This window comes from Schistocerca gregaria, chromosome 1, assembly GCF_023897955.1.
Source record: "Schistocerca gregaria isolate iqSchGreg1 chromosome 1, iqSchGreg1.2, whole genome shotgun sequence".
NCBI classification, from domain to species: Eukaryota; Metazoa; Arthropoda; class Insecta; order Orthoptera; family Acrididae; genus Schistocerca; species Schistocerca gregaria.
Window position 1 is genome coordinate 486,086,196 of NC_064920.1, and position 17,087 is coordinate 486,103,282.

Here is a 17,087-nt window from a genome sequence, read left to right on the forward strand (position 1 = left end):
CTTTACAAAGTCGCACACTGCTTCCAGTTTTCTGTGCATGAGCTTATGGGAACGGAGTTTTTATGCAGTTATGTTAATATTTAATTCGCAACACGTTTGAAGTATAAATACTCTGTTCCCTAGAAAAAAAAATACCTAAAATTCTGAAACTCACCTATCTCTCACAGCAGCATTTCTAAGTACGTCTAAAGTTTACCGCAGATTTAATTGGGGCTGGTTTTGACTAACATGTCGACAAAGGTGAAATTTTTGTATCAAGAAAAATTTCCTTCTTATCGCAACACCTCTGTAAAACCACTACACTATTAACATCTTGATGTCTACACTTTTGTCTGCAGCGTTCTAACGTGCCACCCTTATTCCATTCTTCCCGCATAATTTGTTTCATATTCAGCTGCTTCCTTCGATAGCTGTCCCGCTTCAGTCACCGTCAATTTCTATCATCTGCAGCAATAAATCGTTGGACCTGAACCCAAAACAGTTCTGTTGCCCTGAATTTGCAATGGTAGGGAAGTAGTCTGAGAATTTTATGTCCATATTTCCTTTTTATTTCATCCGCAAGATAAAATGGATGCTTTGGCTTGTGTTGCGACGCAATTTCTAATAAATATGCGTTTTTGAGATTACTGTCAACCGCTCCTCTAGCCAGCAAATAATGTCTTCTCCCTCATTGCCTTTGAGGACGGTTGTCTTGTACATAACGCTCAGTACAATTCGGTACTGAACCCAATCGAACACTCCCGGATGCTCTAAGGCACCAGCTGTGTGACCACAAACAACCGAATGGTACAGATGGTATCAGCCGTCAACCTTTTTTTAAACCTATGTCCCGCATTCATCCATATTTCACCAAGACAATCGACATCGTCAAAATTTGTAGCATACTAATTCGCTAAGAAAACGGCAGCGACAGGACGTAATATCTTGGCGTTTCATTAATAACAAATGGATTTACAGCGGTACCCTAACTTTTCAACAGCTGACAGAAAGGACGATTTACTACCTTGAAACAGGTCAGGTGCTAAAAGGGTAGTGTGTAAGTGTCGGATGCTCCTTCATTGAGCCGTACGCTTATATTTCAAGACGTATCGTATCTTTCTGAAAAGAGTCAAGATTTCTGACACTGCTCTCGAGGCGTCACTAATTTGGATGACCTCTTAATTTTACTTCGTGAATTTCTCCTTGCTAATTCTGATTACGTATTGTCACTGATTTGTAAAGCAGTTGCAGTTCGGTCCATCACCTTCTGCAAACGAGCAAAGGCGCCCTGCATTCTTCTCCTAAAATATTCCCTGAAGGAACACACGACTCAGACAACTGATTGCGTGTAATCATACCGTGCCCGACTGGTTTTGAAAGTTTCCTAGAACTGTGCAGCATCTGTGAACTCTTTTATCGACTACTTTTATCACACATTGTGAGGCACGAGGAGCCGACAGTCACTCTAATCTCTGACTGCAACAACTCATCGAGGACTCGCTGGTACTGTGCTTTACATAGCACAGCGTAGCGAAGTATCAACACAGTGGCGAGCAACAGTGTCACGCTCTCAGTGACGTATTGCTTCTGCGACCAGTCCACATCGCTGCCTGTCAGCAGACAGGAATTTACATTGGACTGTCGTGCCCTTAAATTAAAGGGCGGTGGTTTGTGGTCACACAGCTAGTGCCTTAGAGCGTTCGGGAGTGTTCCATTGGGTTCAGATAAGACAAATTTGGTCGCTCCTCAAATCACAGTAGCGTGATCCTGGTTTTGTGACAAGGACAGTTATCCACCTGACGAAAGGTGGCCGCGCGGGATTAGCCGAGCGGTCTTAGGCGCTGCAGTCATGGACTGTGCGGCTGGTCCCGGCGGAGGTTGGAGTCCTTCCTCAGTGATGGGTGTGTATGTTTGTCCTTAGGGTAATGTAGGTTAAGTAATGTGTAAGCTTGGGGACTGATGACGTTAGCAGTTAAGTCCCACAAGATTTCACACACATTTGAACATCTGACGAAAGGTGGAAAGGAAGGGTGGGGGGGGGGGGGGGCTGGACCTAGGGATGCGGAGAATTTTTAATATCGTGAAAGACAAACGGTGACTTGTAAGCAGCCATAAAGAAGTTTCAGTTCCGACCCTTTCATAAAATCTGCATAATACTGCAGATTCCCTGGATACCTAGATGAATTTTCCCCATATCATAATGCTGCCTTCATCCGGCTGCGTTTGTTGCGCTATGCTTTTGGAGCAGCGGCTCGTCTGGATGACAGCTTACCCAGAGACGGTGTTCGACTTGCGCGAATGCAGCCAGCGTGGTCGCGCTGTATGGACACAGCAGTCTGCGAGCGCGCAGATTGCGACACCGCATCGTGATGCCAGCGCCATTGAATAAACTGTGGCTTATAGTGTCGACGTGAAGTCCGACACAAACACGCGTGAGAAATACGCTCCTCTGGCAGTAAGTGAAAGTGCGACGAACTGCAGCTGCTCTACAAATCAGTGAACGGTCGGTAATAAGAATTAGCAAGGAGGAATTACGAGAAAGAAGAATTATTCCATTCTTCTTTCGAAAAGTGTTGCATCAGGTACTGATGAAAACAAATTATTATATTGAAACGTTTTACAAATGTTCAAATGTGTGTAACATCTTATGGGACTTAACTGATAAGGTCATCAGTCTCTAAGCTTACACACTACTTAACCTAAATTATCCTAAGGACAAATACACATACCCATGCCCGAGAGAGGACTCGAACTTCCGCCAGGACGGCCAGCCGCGGTGGTCTCGCGGTTCTAGGCGCGCAGTCCGGAGCCGTGCGACTGCTACGGTTGCAGGTTCGAATCCTGCCTCGGGCATGGGTGTGTGTCATCTCCTTAGGTTAGTTAGGTTTAAGTAGTTCTAAGTTCTAGGGGACTGATAACCACAGCAGTTGAGTCCCATAGTGCTCAGAGCCATTTGAACCATTCCGCCAGGACTAGCTGCACAGTCCAGAAACGATTTACGTTTTGTTGTTATTTGTGGTTGTGCTGGTCAGGTGGGTAGAGCACTACACTCCTGCACTGAAGGTCCCGAGTTCAATTCCAGAGCGAGGCGGGAATTTTTCCTCTTTTCAGTCTCTTCTGTCGGCAGACCTACTCAGCCTGCTATCAAATAAGTAACGAAGGAGATTTTTCCTGGCTGGGTAAAAGACGAACGGAATACTGGGCTCGACACGCCCTAATGCCACAGCGAAGAAAGGCAGTACTCTACCTGCAGTCAGCCAAAAGCTCAGTCACGGGCTTGCGTCACCGAATTATTTAGCTTTGTCTTTAGTGTTCTTATTATTAAAATTGTAATCACTTGCCGGCCGCAGTGGCCGAAAAGTTCTAGGCGCTTCAATCCGGAACCGCGCTGCTGCTATGGTCGTAGGTTCCAATCCTGTGTCGGGCATGGATGTGTGTGATGTCCTTAGGTTAGTTAGGCTTAAGTACACTACTGGATATTAAAATTGCTACACCATGAACATGATGTGCTACAGTCGCGAAATTTAACTGACAGGAAGAAGATGCTGTGATAAGCAAATGATTAGCTTTTCAGAGCATTCTCACAAGGTTGGCACCGGTGGCGACACCTACAATGTGCTGACATGATGAACGTTTCCAACCGATTTCACATACACAAGCAGCAGTTGACCGGCGTTGCCTTGTGAAACGTTGTTGGGATGCCTCGTGTAAGGAGGAGAAATGCGTACCATCACGTTTCCGACTTTGATAAAGGTCGGATTGTAGCCTGTCGCAATTGCGGTTTATCGTATCGCGACATTGCGTTGGTCGAGATCCAATGACTGTTAACAGAATATGGAATCGGTGGGTACAGGAGGGTAATACGGAACGCCATGCTGGATCCCAACGGTTCGTATCACTAGCAGTCGAGATGACAGGCATCTTATCCGCATGGCTGTAACGGATCGTGCAGCCATGTCTCGATCCCTGAGTCAACAGATGAGGACGTTTGCAAGACAACAACCATCTGCACGAACAGTTCGACGACGTTTGCAGCAGCATAGACTATCATCTCGGAGACAATGGCTGCGGTTACCCTTGACGCTGCATCAGAGACAGGAGCGCCTGCGATGGTGTACTCAACGACGAACCTGGGTGCACGAATGGCAAAATGTCAAAAATGTTTCAAATGGCTCTGAGCACTATGGGACTTAACTTCTCAGGTCATCAGCCCCCTAGAACTTAGAATTACTTAAACCTAACTAACCTAAGGACATCACACATATCCATGCCCGAGACAGGATTCGAACCTGCGACCGTAGCGGTCGCGCTGTTCCAGACTGTAGCGCCTAGAACCGCTCGACCACTCCGGCCGGCGGCAAAATTTTATTTTTTTCGGATGAATCTTGGTTATGTCTACAGCAGCATGATGGTTGCATCCGAGTTTGGCGATATCGCGGTGCACGCACATTGGAAGCGTGTATTCGTCATCGCCATACTGGCGTATCACCCGGCGTGATGATTTGGTGTGCCATTGGTTACACGTCTCGGTCACCTCTTGTTCGCACTGAGGGCACTTTGAACAGTAGACTGTTACACTTCAGATGTGTTACGACCCGTGTCTCTACCCTTCATTCGATTCCTGCGAAACCCTACATTTCAGCAGGATAATGCGCTACCGCATGATGCAGGTCCTGTACTGACCGTCCTGGATACAGAAAATATTCGACTGCTGCCCAAGCCAGCACATTCTCCAGATCTCTCACCAACTGAAAACGTCTGGTCAATGGTGGCCGAGCAACTGGCTCGTCACAATACTCCAGTCACTACTCTTGTCGAACTGTGGTATCGTGTTGAAGCTGCGTGGGCATCTGTACCTGTACACGCCATCCAAGCTCTGTTTGAATCAATGCCCAGTCGTTTCAAGGCCGTTATTACGGCCAGAGGTGGGTACTGATGTCTCAGGATGTATGCACCCAAATTGCGTGAAAATGTAATCACTTGATAGTTCTAGTATAATTAATATATTTGTCCAATGAATACCCGTTTATCATTTACATTTCTTCTTGGTGTAGCAATTTTAATGGCCAGTAGTGTAGTTCTAAGTTCTAGGGGACTGATGACCTAGTGCTTAGAACCATTTGAACCATTTATGTAATCACCTGTAATATGTGAATGATCGGCAGTAATAATGAAATTTACATGGATGGGGTTGGGGGAGACTCAGTAGAAAATTAAACACACGCTCTCCCCCTCCCTCTTTCCTCCCCTCCCCCCAAAACTGAACCCTGGACCAGTCCGTCCACAGATACATAAAACAAGAAAAAAACTGAAACTCTTCAGTTTATCAGCTAAGTAGTCTCGACAAAGGAGCATCTACTTCTCAGCGGAACAGGAAGACGTAATACTATGCGCTAAACATCTTGGAACAGAGACCGGATATGCCCTTGGGGGGATATTGAGGAAGGAGGAGAAGGGTGAGTCGGTCGTCTCCTCTTAACCCGTGTGTTTTGTGGGGTGGGTGTATTACATCGGGGCCTGTGATGACGTTGTCTGTCTTTCTGTTGCAGGTAAGCCGGCCGCACAGCCTCTTTGATCCTCCCACGCACCCTTACAGCTGAAACGGGAGAAGGGGCGCTCGCCGGATGCTGGTCGTGAGTCTCGCATGCCCTCCTCTAACAAAGAGTGCTATACTGCGTTCTTCTGTAACTGCATCTGCAAAAGAACTAATGTTCCTGAAATTTTTCATCTGTGATAATATAACTTTTTTTTTTTAAATTTATCATGATACCTCGATCGTTTCTCGTAACTTTCGAAATCACAGGAGTGTTTATCTGCGTAATCAATCCGCACTAGATACTTTATTTGTTTATTTTCTATATTTACTTATTTAGCACTAACTGTGCATGGTAGGCGTTGTGCTGCCTCTTCTTCTTTATAAGAAGGTACGTGTATGCGAAGCAGAGACATTCACATGTAAAAAAAAATTAAAGGAAGACAGCTATCTTTTGGACATAAAGTTAATTCTGACCAAGGTTAATCAAGCACCGTGGGAAATAAAGTATTGTAAGTGTTTCCGTTTTCTTTCCTTCGGCAATCCCGCTAGTAAGTGTGCAACATATGTGATAAGTATAGATCTTTTCATTTTTAATCCACACGCACTTGAAGCGATTGACCTCATCTCTTGTTGACGATCATTCAAAATGTAAGACGAATGGGTATCTATAGTAATTTGAAATCAGATAAGAAACAGACTGCGCGTCATATTTTTGAAGTGTTCCTATTCAACTAATTAAAGGGAAGAAATGCCACAGGTCGTTTCTGGACGTTCTCACACGCTACCGCTTCTCACCGTAACCCCCGTCCCTTCGGCGGAATCCATTTCCTTGAAACAGCCTAGCCATAGCGCAAAATATCCTATTTTCACTACAGCTAAATTGCCTACACCTTAACCGCAAAATGTCAGTAACAAAAACCGCAAATATAAAGTGTGCGACGGCTTACGTTTAAAACTGGCATCGCAACACACTACTTGCCCCGCTGAACACTTTTCCTAGAGTGAGATAGCCTGAAACGGATGTGCAACTCTTTTTCGCACTCCAGTAACGACAGTTCACCACATTGATATTTGTCTCACAATTTAGTAGCAACACGATGATTCTCAGTGTCACGACAATTTATTTTTATTTTATAATGCACCGTGTTAGAGCAGACACAGGTTTCACGTTGCCGTTGCTTTAAAACTTCCGTAAACTCGTTGATTGAAGCATGGGATTTGTAAAATTGTATGTCAGTAAAACGACTCCACACCATTTGTAGTTCTGATTTCATCTGTTGGTATACTGGCCAATAAATTAGGAGGAAATTTAGCATCGTCACTTACATAGTTTTCAAGTACATAATCTAGAAAAATATGTAATTGTTCGTGATTGGGAGCAGTACTAAGCAATTCTACGAACGCATTCTCCAACTGTGCTTGAAGGTTGACATCATAAACTACCAAACACAACCTACAACCTTCTACCTTGTGTAGCCTCGTCTACAGTAAATTTCGCCTGTAGCCATAAAGTCTACGTGCAACCGTCGATGTAGTGGCGTCTACAAGCATCAGTAGTTAGACTTGCAAGATGGGATAGAATAAACGAGGAATTGCAAAACTTACGCAGTATTTAATTAGGAATTTACTTTACCGATACTGAAAATGTATCATTTTTGGTAATGAAAAAGTATTTTAGGGTAGTGAAAATTAATTTTTGTGGAATTTCTTTTACATTTTTGCTTATTTGCTATCCAGCTTACCCCTAACGGTAGTAGGGTACCTTACGCCCATATTGTGTACAAATAATGAGTCATGTACATAATAAATTTGATTGAAACTTACTTATGCTTTTATGTCATGCCTTTTCAGCCACAAACCTTCAGCCACAAACCTGCTAAGGGTGTCGTAGTGTAACAATGCATTTTTCCAGTTAGCAAGTGATAAATTTGACAATTTTGGCAGATATTCCTTCAAGCGTTACACAGATACGTTAACATGTCACTGTCTTTGCATTTTTTTTCGAAGGGATGAAATGCCACCGTGACGATAGATCTAGATACCCATAAGACTATGAATTCGGTGTTAATATCTCTTGTTATAGAATGTTTTTTATGTTACTTCTACCGACCATCTTGTTCCACTGATATCCGACACTATACACTACCACAACCACTCGACCTCTCCTCTCCCAAATTATCTTCTCCCGACACACGTCCTTCCCATTCTGGTGCAAGTACTTCATCAGGTATATCAATATTTCCTATCATGAAAGTGATTTGTTGTTTCCAACATTTTTGAAACTATTTTTATTGATTTTAATCTGTTTTGCGTTTTGTACTATTGCTAGCTTGCTCTGGCCTGTAAGAGACATTGCAGTGAACGTACAGTAAAGAAATATATCCCTAACATTACCCAGAACACCAATGTGATAATCACTGAAACCTTGGTGCATTTCAACATTTGGAATCCCAGGGGGCTTTCATCACTACGTAAATAATAAATTATTTTATTACATCGTACAAACAAACAAAACAACAGTTATTGATATCTCGCACTCCTTACACAGGTACAGATGTTGGCGCAAAAATAGTACCGCAAGAAATGCATGCTCTAAAATAAAAGCGGATGCAAGACAAGCCTGCGGGTTGAACTGTTGTATCTGACGACGAACGGCACCTGCGCAGTTTCTTCAGTATGAGGTCTGAACAGTGTTTTCTGTAGCTGTAAGTATATTGTGATGAAGCTAAGTGAATTAGAACGTGGGCAAACTGTTGGTGCTTTGGTGATGGCTGCTTCCGTAACCAAGGGAGCCGAAGTGTTTGGTGTTTCAGGAGGCATCGTTGTCGAAAATTTTTACCGCATACAGCAGAAGCGGAAAAACGTCAACCAGCAAGTCACAAAGCGGACGAAAGTGTGTGCTGAGTGATCGTGATGGAGGATTATAGAAGAGGACTGTGACGATAACAAGAGGACTGCAGCTGCAAAGGTCACTGCAAAATTGAATGTCGCACTCGTGACCTCTGTCAGCACCAAAACAACACGAAGGCAACTCCATAAGGCTGGAACTGCAGAGAGATCTGGTATTCCAAAACCACAAATCAGTGAAGCAAATGTCGTAACAGTAAAGTGGTACTGATGCCGTAAAACCTGGAGTATGGAGCAGTGGAAGAATGTTATCCGGTCGGATGAGTCCTGCTTCACACTTCTAACCGAGTTTACGTTCCAAGAGTGAAACATGGCGGGGATTCGGTGAATGAAATTATTTGATTGTATTCCCGAGCGGAGAAAATCTCCGACTCGGCAACCAATCGAACCTGGGGCTGCTGCGTAGCAGTTAGACGTGCTCACCACTCAGCTAATGGGGCGGAGAGAGGGGGTGGGGGCTTCGGTGGTGATTTGGGCAGCCATACAGTGATATTTCATGGTCCCCATGGTAATCTGTAAGGTCGCAATGTTGCGACGTACTACGTGACCATTTTGTTCGTTCTCCTTTGCTGGTGCTGTGTTCAAGACGGCACGCCTCACATCCTCTAGGACTGGTGCAGTGAACTAGGATGAACTGTCGCATTTCCTCTGGACACGAAAGTCACCATACCTCAAAATTATTGAGCCTTTATGGTCGGATGTGGAGAGAAGCACGCGTGATCGCTATCCACCTCCATCATCCAGTATTTTGCGGGAATAATGGTACGAGAAGCCCTTGAAAACCATACAGGACCTGCGTTTGTAAATCCCGAGACGACTGTTGGTTGTTTTGATGTCTACGGTTTTCCTGCACCGCCCTAGGATAATGTGTTGCGTTTTGTATTTGGTTTTTGGTATCTCCATATTTTTGTTAGTTCAGTCATGACACTTTTGGCTTCAGCTCTTGGACTGAATCGTTTCCTAGCGAGGATTACTCAAGTCAGATTCATACATTTGCTCTTGTCCAGAATCCCCAAAAGTTTGTGTCGTCATCAAGGAAACAATCTGCAAGCCTTGGAAAAATTGGCGTTCGTGCGGTGTACCTAATTGGAACGAATATTCCTAAAACATTTGGCTAATTTACTGCTTGTTTGATCAGATTGCGTGACGTATCAGTTAATTTTTTTTAGTTTTTCTCTATTAAGGATGTTAAGTATCGTGACACTTCCTGTGTCTACGTATATTACTGCTTATCGGCATGTGACGTGAGAATTTTGCTGGAGAGTTACGATATTTGAGCACGATTTCTCGATAAGGGCGATACTTAGAGGAACGTGGAGGCAGGACGCAGGCAGTCCGATCTGATTGTGGGAGACCGGTTTGCTGACGCGGGTGCCGAAAGTGAAACCGGTTCCGAGGCGGGCTTATGGCGCGTCCGCACGGAAAAGCCGCATTGCTCAGCAGCGCGCGCGACGCCGGACGTGATTTACAGGCGTGCCCTACACGTCACAGGCGACGCTGCCCCGTGACTGCCGGCGCCGTTTCCCCGCCTGATTTATTCCTGTGTCCGTGTCAGTGCGCTGGTGGGGCCGTAGGCATGTCTCGCAATTATCACGGCCCATTAACACTGAACTGTATGTGTGTTCCGTTCGTATCAAACCTAAAATACTAAACTCCTCCCAAACAGGCCATGAAGGCCCAACGGTGCCGACCGGCCGCCGTGACATCCTCAGCCCATAGGCTTCACTGGATGAGGATATGGAGGAGCATGTGGTCAGCACACAGCTCTCCCGGTCATGTCTCAGTTTCCGAGACCGGAGCCTCTACTTCTCCATCAAGTAGCTCCTCAGTTTGGTTCACAAGGACTGAGTGCACCCCGCTTACCAACAGCGCTACGCAGACCGGATGGTCACCCATCCAAGTGCTAGCCCAGCCCGACAGCGCTTAACTTCGGTGATCTGACGGGAACCGGTGTTGCCACTACGGCAACGTCGTTGGCGTCATATCAAACCTACTTCGATAAAATTTATATGTGTATAGCTTGAGTATAGACTTAAGGAAGATAACGACTTCCTTTATATCAGAATTGAGAAAAATAAAGTTGCGGAACAAGTGACAGAATTTTGTCCAGGAAGCAAGATTACGGACGAACGCCAGGGCAGGGAAAGTATCGGAGGCAGATTTACAAAACTATCGAGACCTTCGTGGCCACTTATTGACGGTTGCTTGCTGGCTTCCTTCTCGGGGTCCTCAGGCGACGTTAGTATCACGATTTTTTAGAATTTTTGCTAGTACGAGCCATTGACATTTTCAAAGATGGTGGATATTGCACCTGCCGCGCCGTCGCCTGAGGGTCTTTGCTTGGTTATTACAGAGAGTTCCTCGCAAACACAGGTACCAGTGCATGTTAAAAGCGCCTCTTCCCCGACGGGTAGCTGCGTTGGCCCCAGATTAACGACGAGGGTCAGTGTGTCGGTCAGCGGCGACGTTGTTTCTAGGCGGTTTCCCACATCCCACTTAGCGAGTACCGGGCTGGTACCCAAGTCCTGTCTCACGTGAATAACACTATGCGCAGACAGTTGGGGTACACGTATCACAGCCCGGGGGTTAATGGCTCCACGACAGGAGGGGCATCCACCACCTCTTACAGTAGCCGTGCCAACTCCATAAATAATCGTGCCGATGCGAGACAAAGGAACAAGGAAAAGAAGAAAAACCCCAGTCTCTACTCCTCTTACCTGCAACGGTCGTCCGCTGCAGCACGGGAATGCAGGATCCGTTTACCTGGGAGCCGTCTTCTTTCTATTTAAAACTACATTCAAGCTTATAACTTTCAGTGTCTTTTATGAACGAACAGGCGTCGTAACTCTTCTCATAACCTTCGGTCCGTCTGTTTCATTACGTGGTCTGTCTCACACAGTGGTTGATACACTAAGGCCGAAATCGCCCCCCCCCCCCCCCCCTTCCTTGCGTTTTGTCGATCTGAAGCAGTCTCTGACACCTTGATGGTCGGTTTGTAAGCAGTCTTTGCGCCATGTTTGCGCAATATAGGTCGATTCTGTCCATCACGCTGTGGACAGCGTTACGCAGAAAGGCCATAACCGACATTTATTCTTCCGACGTATCACTTCGCCGGGTGTTTGGGGTGACACCTCTTATTTGTTATAACTGGTGAAGTAAACATTATTCCTCAAAAGGCATCACTGCCAACAGGCAATAGTCAGAAGTAGATTTGTGTAGGTTAAGAAATCTTCGTTCAATAAAAGATCTACACTGTGGTGACAAAAGCCACGGATAGCGATACGCACATATACACATGGCGGTAGTATCGCGCACATGAGGTATAAAAGAGCAGTGGCTTGGTGGAGCTGTCACATGTAATCAGGTAATTCATGTGAAATTTTTCCGACGTCATTATGGCCCCACGATGGGGATTAACAGACTTCGAATGCGGAATAGTCGCTGGACCTAGGCGCTTGCGACATTCCATTTCGGTAATCGTTCGGGAATTCACTATTACACAGAGTGAAGTGTGTGCCGATAATACCAAATGTCAGGCATTACTCCTCACATACGGAGAAAGCGGAGGCCGGCGGCCTTCACTTAACGACCGTGAACAGTGGCGTTTGAGTAGAGTTGTCAGAGCTAACAGGCAAGCAACACTGTGGGAAATAATCGTAGAAGTCAATGTGAGAGGTGCGACGAACGTATCCGTTGGGACAGTGCGGCGAAATTTGGCTTTAATGGGCTATGGCAGCAGACAACCGACCCAAGACCTTTATTAACAGCACGGTATTACCTGTGGTGCTCTCCGGGTCTCGTGACCGTACTGGTTGGACCCCAGAGAAATGAAAAACCGTGGCTTGGTCAGATGAGTCCAAAATTCAGTTGGTAAGACCTGATGGTAGGCTCCGACTGTGGGGCAGACACCAATAAGCCATGGAGGCAGGTAGTCAATAAGGAATTGTGGAAGCTGGTGGTGGCTACATAGTAGTGTGTGCTGTGTTCACGTGGAATGGACTGGACTCTGGTCCAGCTGAACCGATGATTGACGACTTCCAGCCATTCATGGACTTCTTGTTCCCAAAGAACGATGGAATTTTTATGGATGACAGTGCGCCATGTTACTGAGCCACAATTGTTCGGAACTCGTTTGAAGAACATTCTGGACAATTCTAGCAAATGATTTGGCGCGATATGAATCCCATCGAACATTTATGGCGCATAGTCGAGAGGTCAGTTCGGGCACAAAACCCTGCACCGACAACACTTCCGCAGTAATGGACGGCTGTAGAGGCAACATGGCTCAGTATTTTCGCAGGGGACTTCCAACGACTTCTTGACCCCTGCCACGTCGAGTTGCTCCACTACGCCGTGAAAAATGAGGTCCGACACGTTATTAGGAGATATCCCGTGACTTTTGTTGCCTCACTGTACACTCGCATACGCATCCACTTCGCAGATATGTTTTAACATCCATGCCTTTCAGCCAATAAAACTCAGAAGAGGAGTTCAGTCATTTTTCGATGGTTATTTCCTGCTGCCACTAATACTACTGTCTACAAAATGCTATTTCCTGCCAAAACTTTGCAAAAGTGTGCTTTCAGCGGTTGGTGGAGCACACCTGCCAAAAGCCCATAGGCTTCAGGCCAGCATAGATTTCCCGACCACAACCCATTTAGAAGGTTTACAGGAAGGAAAAAAGTCAAATGGCTCCAAGCACTATGGGACTTAACATCTGAGGTCAAAAGTCTCCTAGACGTAGAACTACTTAAACGTAACTAACCTAAGAACATCACACACATCCATGCCCGAGGCAGGATTCGAACCTGCGTCCTTAACAGCAGCGCGGTTCCAGACTGAAGCGCCTAGAACCGCTCGGCCACAGGGGCCGGCTTTACAGGAAGACCAACCCATATTTTCAAGACTGGACAAAATCCCCTTTTCCTCGGAAGCTGGAAAATAAATCTGGCGTACAGAATATGTACAGGACGCGCCCGCAGGGGCTGCGTGTAATGATATATTACAAGATGTTGATATGGAAATGGAGAAAGAAGTTCCTAAGTGCGTAGATCTACAGCTTAGTGTTCTGTGATTGTGTACTGCATAACATCGGAAATAAAAAACAACTGCAAGTATCAAAAGTGATGTTATCAGAGAATCTTAAAATTTAGTAAACAAATCGAGTACCAAATTAAGAGGTGTTAAAAGGTACAAGTGAGGAAAAAAACCTATAGAAACCGTTACCAGAGAAAGGGACATGTTAGAGCAAAAATGCTGTGGCTTTTTGGAGCTAGGCACGGAGAAGAGCCTTCTGTAAGCCGCGTGAAGATCTAAAATTTCACTCAATCTAAATACATGGTATTGTAATATGGGGTGCATATTTTGTCGTTTTGAATATCGTACGCACCAGAATTTTCTTCAATGACAGAGGCTGCCATGGCCCCTAAGAAGAAGGAAAGGTAATAATTAACAGTTTTCCCATTAAATCATCATTAGTGCTGGACAAGGATCCGTGAAGCAAGCGGCCTTCTCCTCTTGAGGGAAATTATGTCGCAATTCAGGTAAACTGACTTTTTCGGGAACGATAGAAAGCCTAAAGCAGCAAACTGGACGGAGTTTGCCATTCGCATCTTTTGTAGAAACACTTTCAGACTATTTCTCTATCTTTCCACGCTCGAACAGAGTGAGGAAAGAATTAACATTAATTTTTTCCGTGCGAGCTCTGATTTCTCTTATTTTAGTGCGGCGATCATTTCTCCCTGTGTAGGGTGGTTATTGACAAATCGTGAAAAGATATCTCCGCAACGAAAATCGGCTTTGTTTTAACAGTTATCATATCCGCGACTCTCTCTCCACTATTTGGCTACAGCACAACACGAGTGCCCCTCTTTCAACTTTTTCTGTGTACTCCTCCGTCAGTCCTATCTGGTGAGGTTCGCATACCGCATAGCAGTACTTCAGAGAAGGACGGACGGACAAGAGTAGTAGAGGCAATGTCTTTGGTAGAACTACCCCTCCTCACACGGGAAATGACAAGAGCCAGTGGTACTCATGGAACAAATAGTGTGTTATTAAATTTTTTTAGTCGTTTATTCAGTGCGCACTGCAAAACTATTGTCATCCACGCCAGTAACACTGTAAAGGAAATCCTTCATGGAATGGATAAAAGAACCTCCATTTACTCTTTTAATAACCAAAAGCCGGTATTTGAAAAGTATCTATTGTGTTATTGTCTGAAATGCTTTCGTCCACTTTACAATCATATAGAAGTTCTTTCGAGAATATATTAAAAAGACGGGATGATAAACTACAGTCTTGTCATTTTTCGCATGGCGTTTGGAGAGGTAATCAATTTCATACATCAAATGCAAAAACATTTTTGTGCTGAGAATTTTTCTGCATTGGCAAAAAAAGACATGTATTATAAATAAAATGTGAAAGATACCGAATTTTTAATGGTGATTGCATTGTTTAAACATTAATTTCAACATAGATTTTACATGTCACTTCATTTTTAAGATTCTTTACCTCAGTCGGTGGAAGTGGAACTCATATTGGATCATTTTGTTGTCTATCTGTCTGTCCCACTGGTCAAAACCCCTTTTCTCAGGAATGGGTCGATGGATCAAGGTAAAATTTATGTCGCACATTAAGGTCTACGCTCTGTTGACAGTGTAAAAAACTGAAGCTTTTAAGTTATTGCAATCCAAAGATATGTCAATTTATGTCACATATTTTGATACTCGCAAACTCGCCCATTAAAACATATAGGGTACTTCTCCTTGACGTAGAATCGTGAAAGTTAGCAAGAAGAAAGATTTCACAGTACAAGTAAATGGAAAAATCAGAAAATCGTTAATTTTTAAGCTACGTTGCGGTATCAATGTCGATTTCAGGAAAATCTCCGGTATGGATGAATCGTCTATATACATAATTAAATTTGTACGCAGTCCTCAACTACATGCCCTACACAGATCCAACGAAACAACATTCAGGGCTGCATTTTCCTCCGCAAGTCCTGCTCGCTCCTGTCCAGGTTTATTCTGTGTGTGTCTGCTACAGTGGGATGCTCTCTGAGTTCACTCATTAAGTTCTTCCAGTTGTTTCTGGCAGAAGATCGCCCCACGTTCCTTGGAATTTCATGTGTGGAATCTCCGTTACTGTTTGGTGCACTGTATGTTCTGGAGTGCCACAGCCTCATTTAGAATTTCCAGCCATTTTCCACTTAAAGAGCACAGCTTTCTTTCTGGGATCCCCTGTTCCGATTCTGTTCAGGCGGCTCCATAATTTCGGAGGAAAATGCCGCCCTGAATGTTGTTTGGTTGGATCTGTGTAGGGCATGTAGTTGAGACTCTGAAAGTATGTCTGTTCTTATCTCCTTTGTTCTTCCAAGTCATACGTGCTTGGAATGTGGTTCCAAATACGTTTCCTAGTTTCAAGCCTATTATAGTATGAGCTCAGTGTATTATTTATTGGTAAATGTTTGGGGACTTGTTTCACTCTTGAGTCATCGCTAGTTGTCGTCTCAGCTGAGGGACGGGCAATATTCGGGAGAAAAGGTAGCTGTGGAAGAGACGTGAATTTGTGTGTTTCAGATCCTATGACGGATAAAAAGTCGCAACTCCAAAAACTAATTAATGTAGAGTAATGAAATTTCGGGAATACGTTTGTCTACGTAACAAATTTCAGTGATTAACATCACAAGATTACAGGTCAATTTGAGCGCGAGATAAACCATTAGCTGGTTGGTTGATTTGGGGGAGGGAACCAAGCAGTGAGATTATCGGTCCCATCGGGTTAGAGAAGAATGGGGAAGAAAATCGGCGGTGCCCTTTCAAAGGAACCATTCCGGCATTTGCCTGAAGTGATTTAGGGACATCACAGAAAATATAAATTAGGATGGTCTGACGCGGGTTTGAGCCGTCGTCTTGGCGAATGCGAGTCCAGTGTGTCCACCACTGCGCCGTCTCGCTCGGTGATAAACTATTCCAAATTTGAAATGTTGGTTCATTAATAACCAGTGTAGCCGCCAGAATGATGAAGCAAGCTTGCAAACGTGCATGCATTGTGTTGTACGGATACCGGATATCAGTTCGTGGGATAGAGTTTTATGCCTGTTGCACTTGGTCGGTCGATACAGGGACGGTCACCACTGTTTGTGGCTGAAGATGGAGTTGTCATCCGACGATGAACGACATGTACTCCATTGTGGACGGATCTGGCGCTCGAGTAGGTCAAGGCAACAAGTCGATACCCTGTAGAGCGGTGTGTGGCGACAGTTTTCGTGTTGGAGAACACCTCCTGGAACGCTGTTCATTAATAACAGCACAACTTGTCAAATCAACAGATTGACGTACAAACGTGCAGTCAGGAAGCGTGGGATATCCGCGAGAGCGCTCCTGCTGTCATACTGTAAGTAGGCTGTTTAGGTTTCTATATTGGTAACGCCACGTAGCGCTCTGTATGAAAATCACTGGCTGTGCTCTGTGCAGTCTTTGGTTGGTTTGCATTGTTGTTTGCTATTGTAGTGTTGGGCAGTTGGCTGTTAACAGAGCGTAGCGTTGCGGAGTTGGAGGTGAGCCGCCAGCAGTGGTGGATGTGGAGAGAGAGATGGCGGAATTTTGAGAGCGGACGATCTGGACGTGTGCCCATCAGAAAGAGTAAATTTGTAGTGTTAGATATC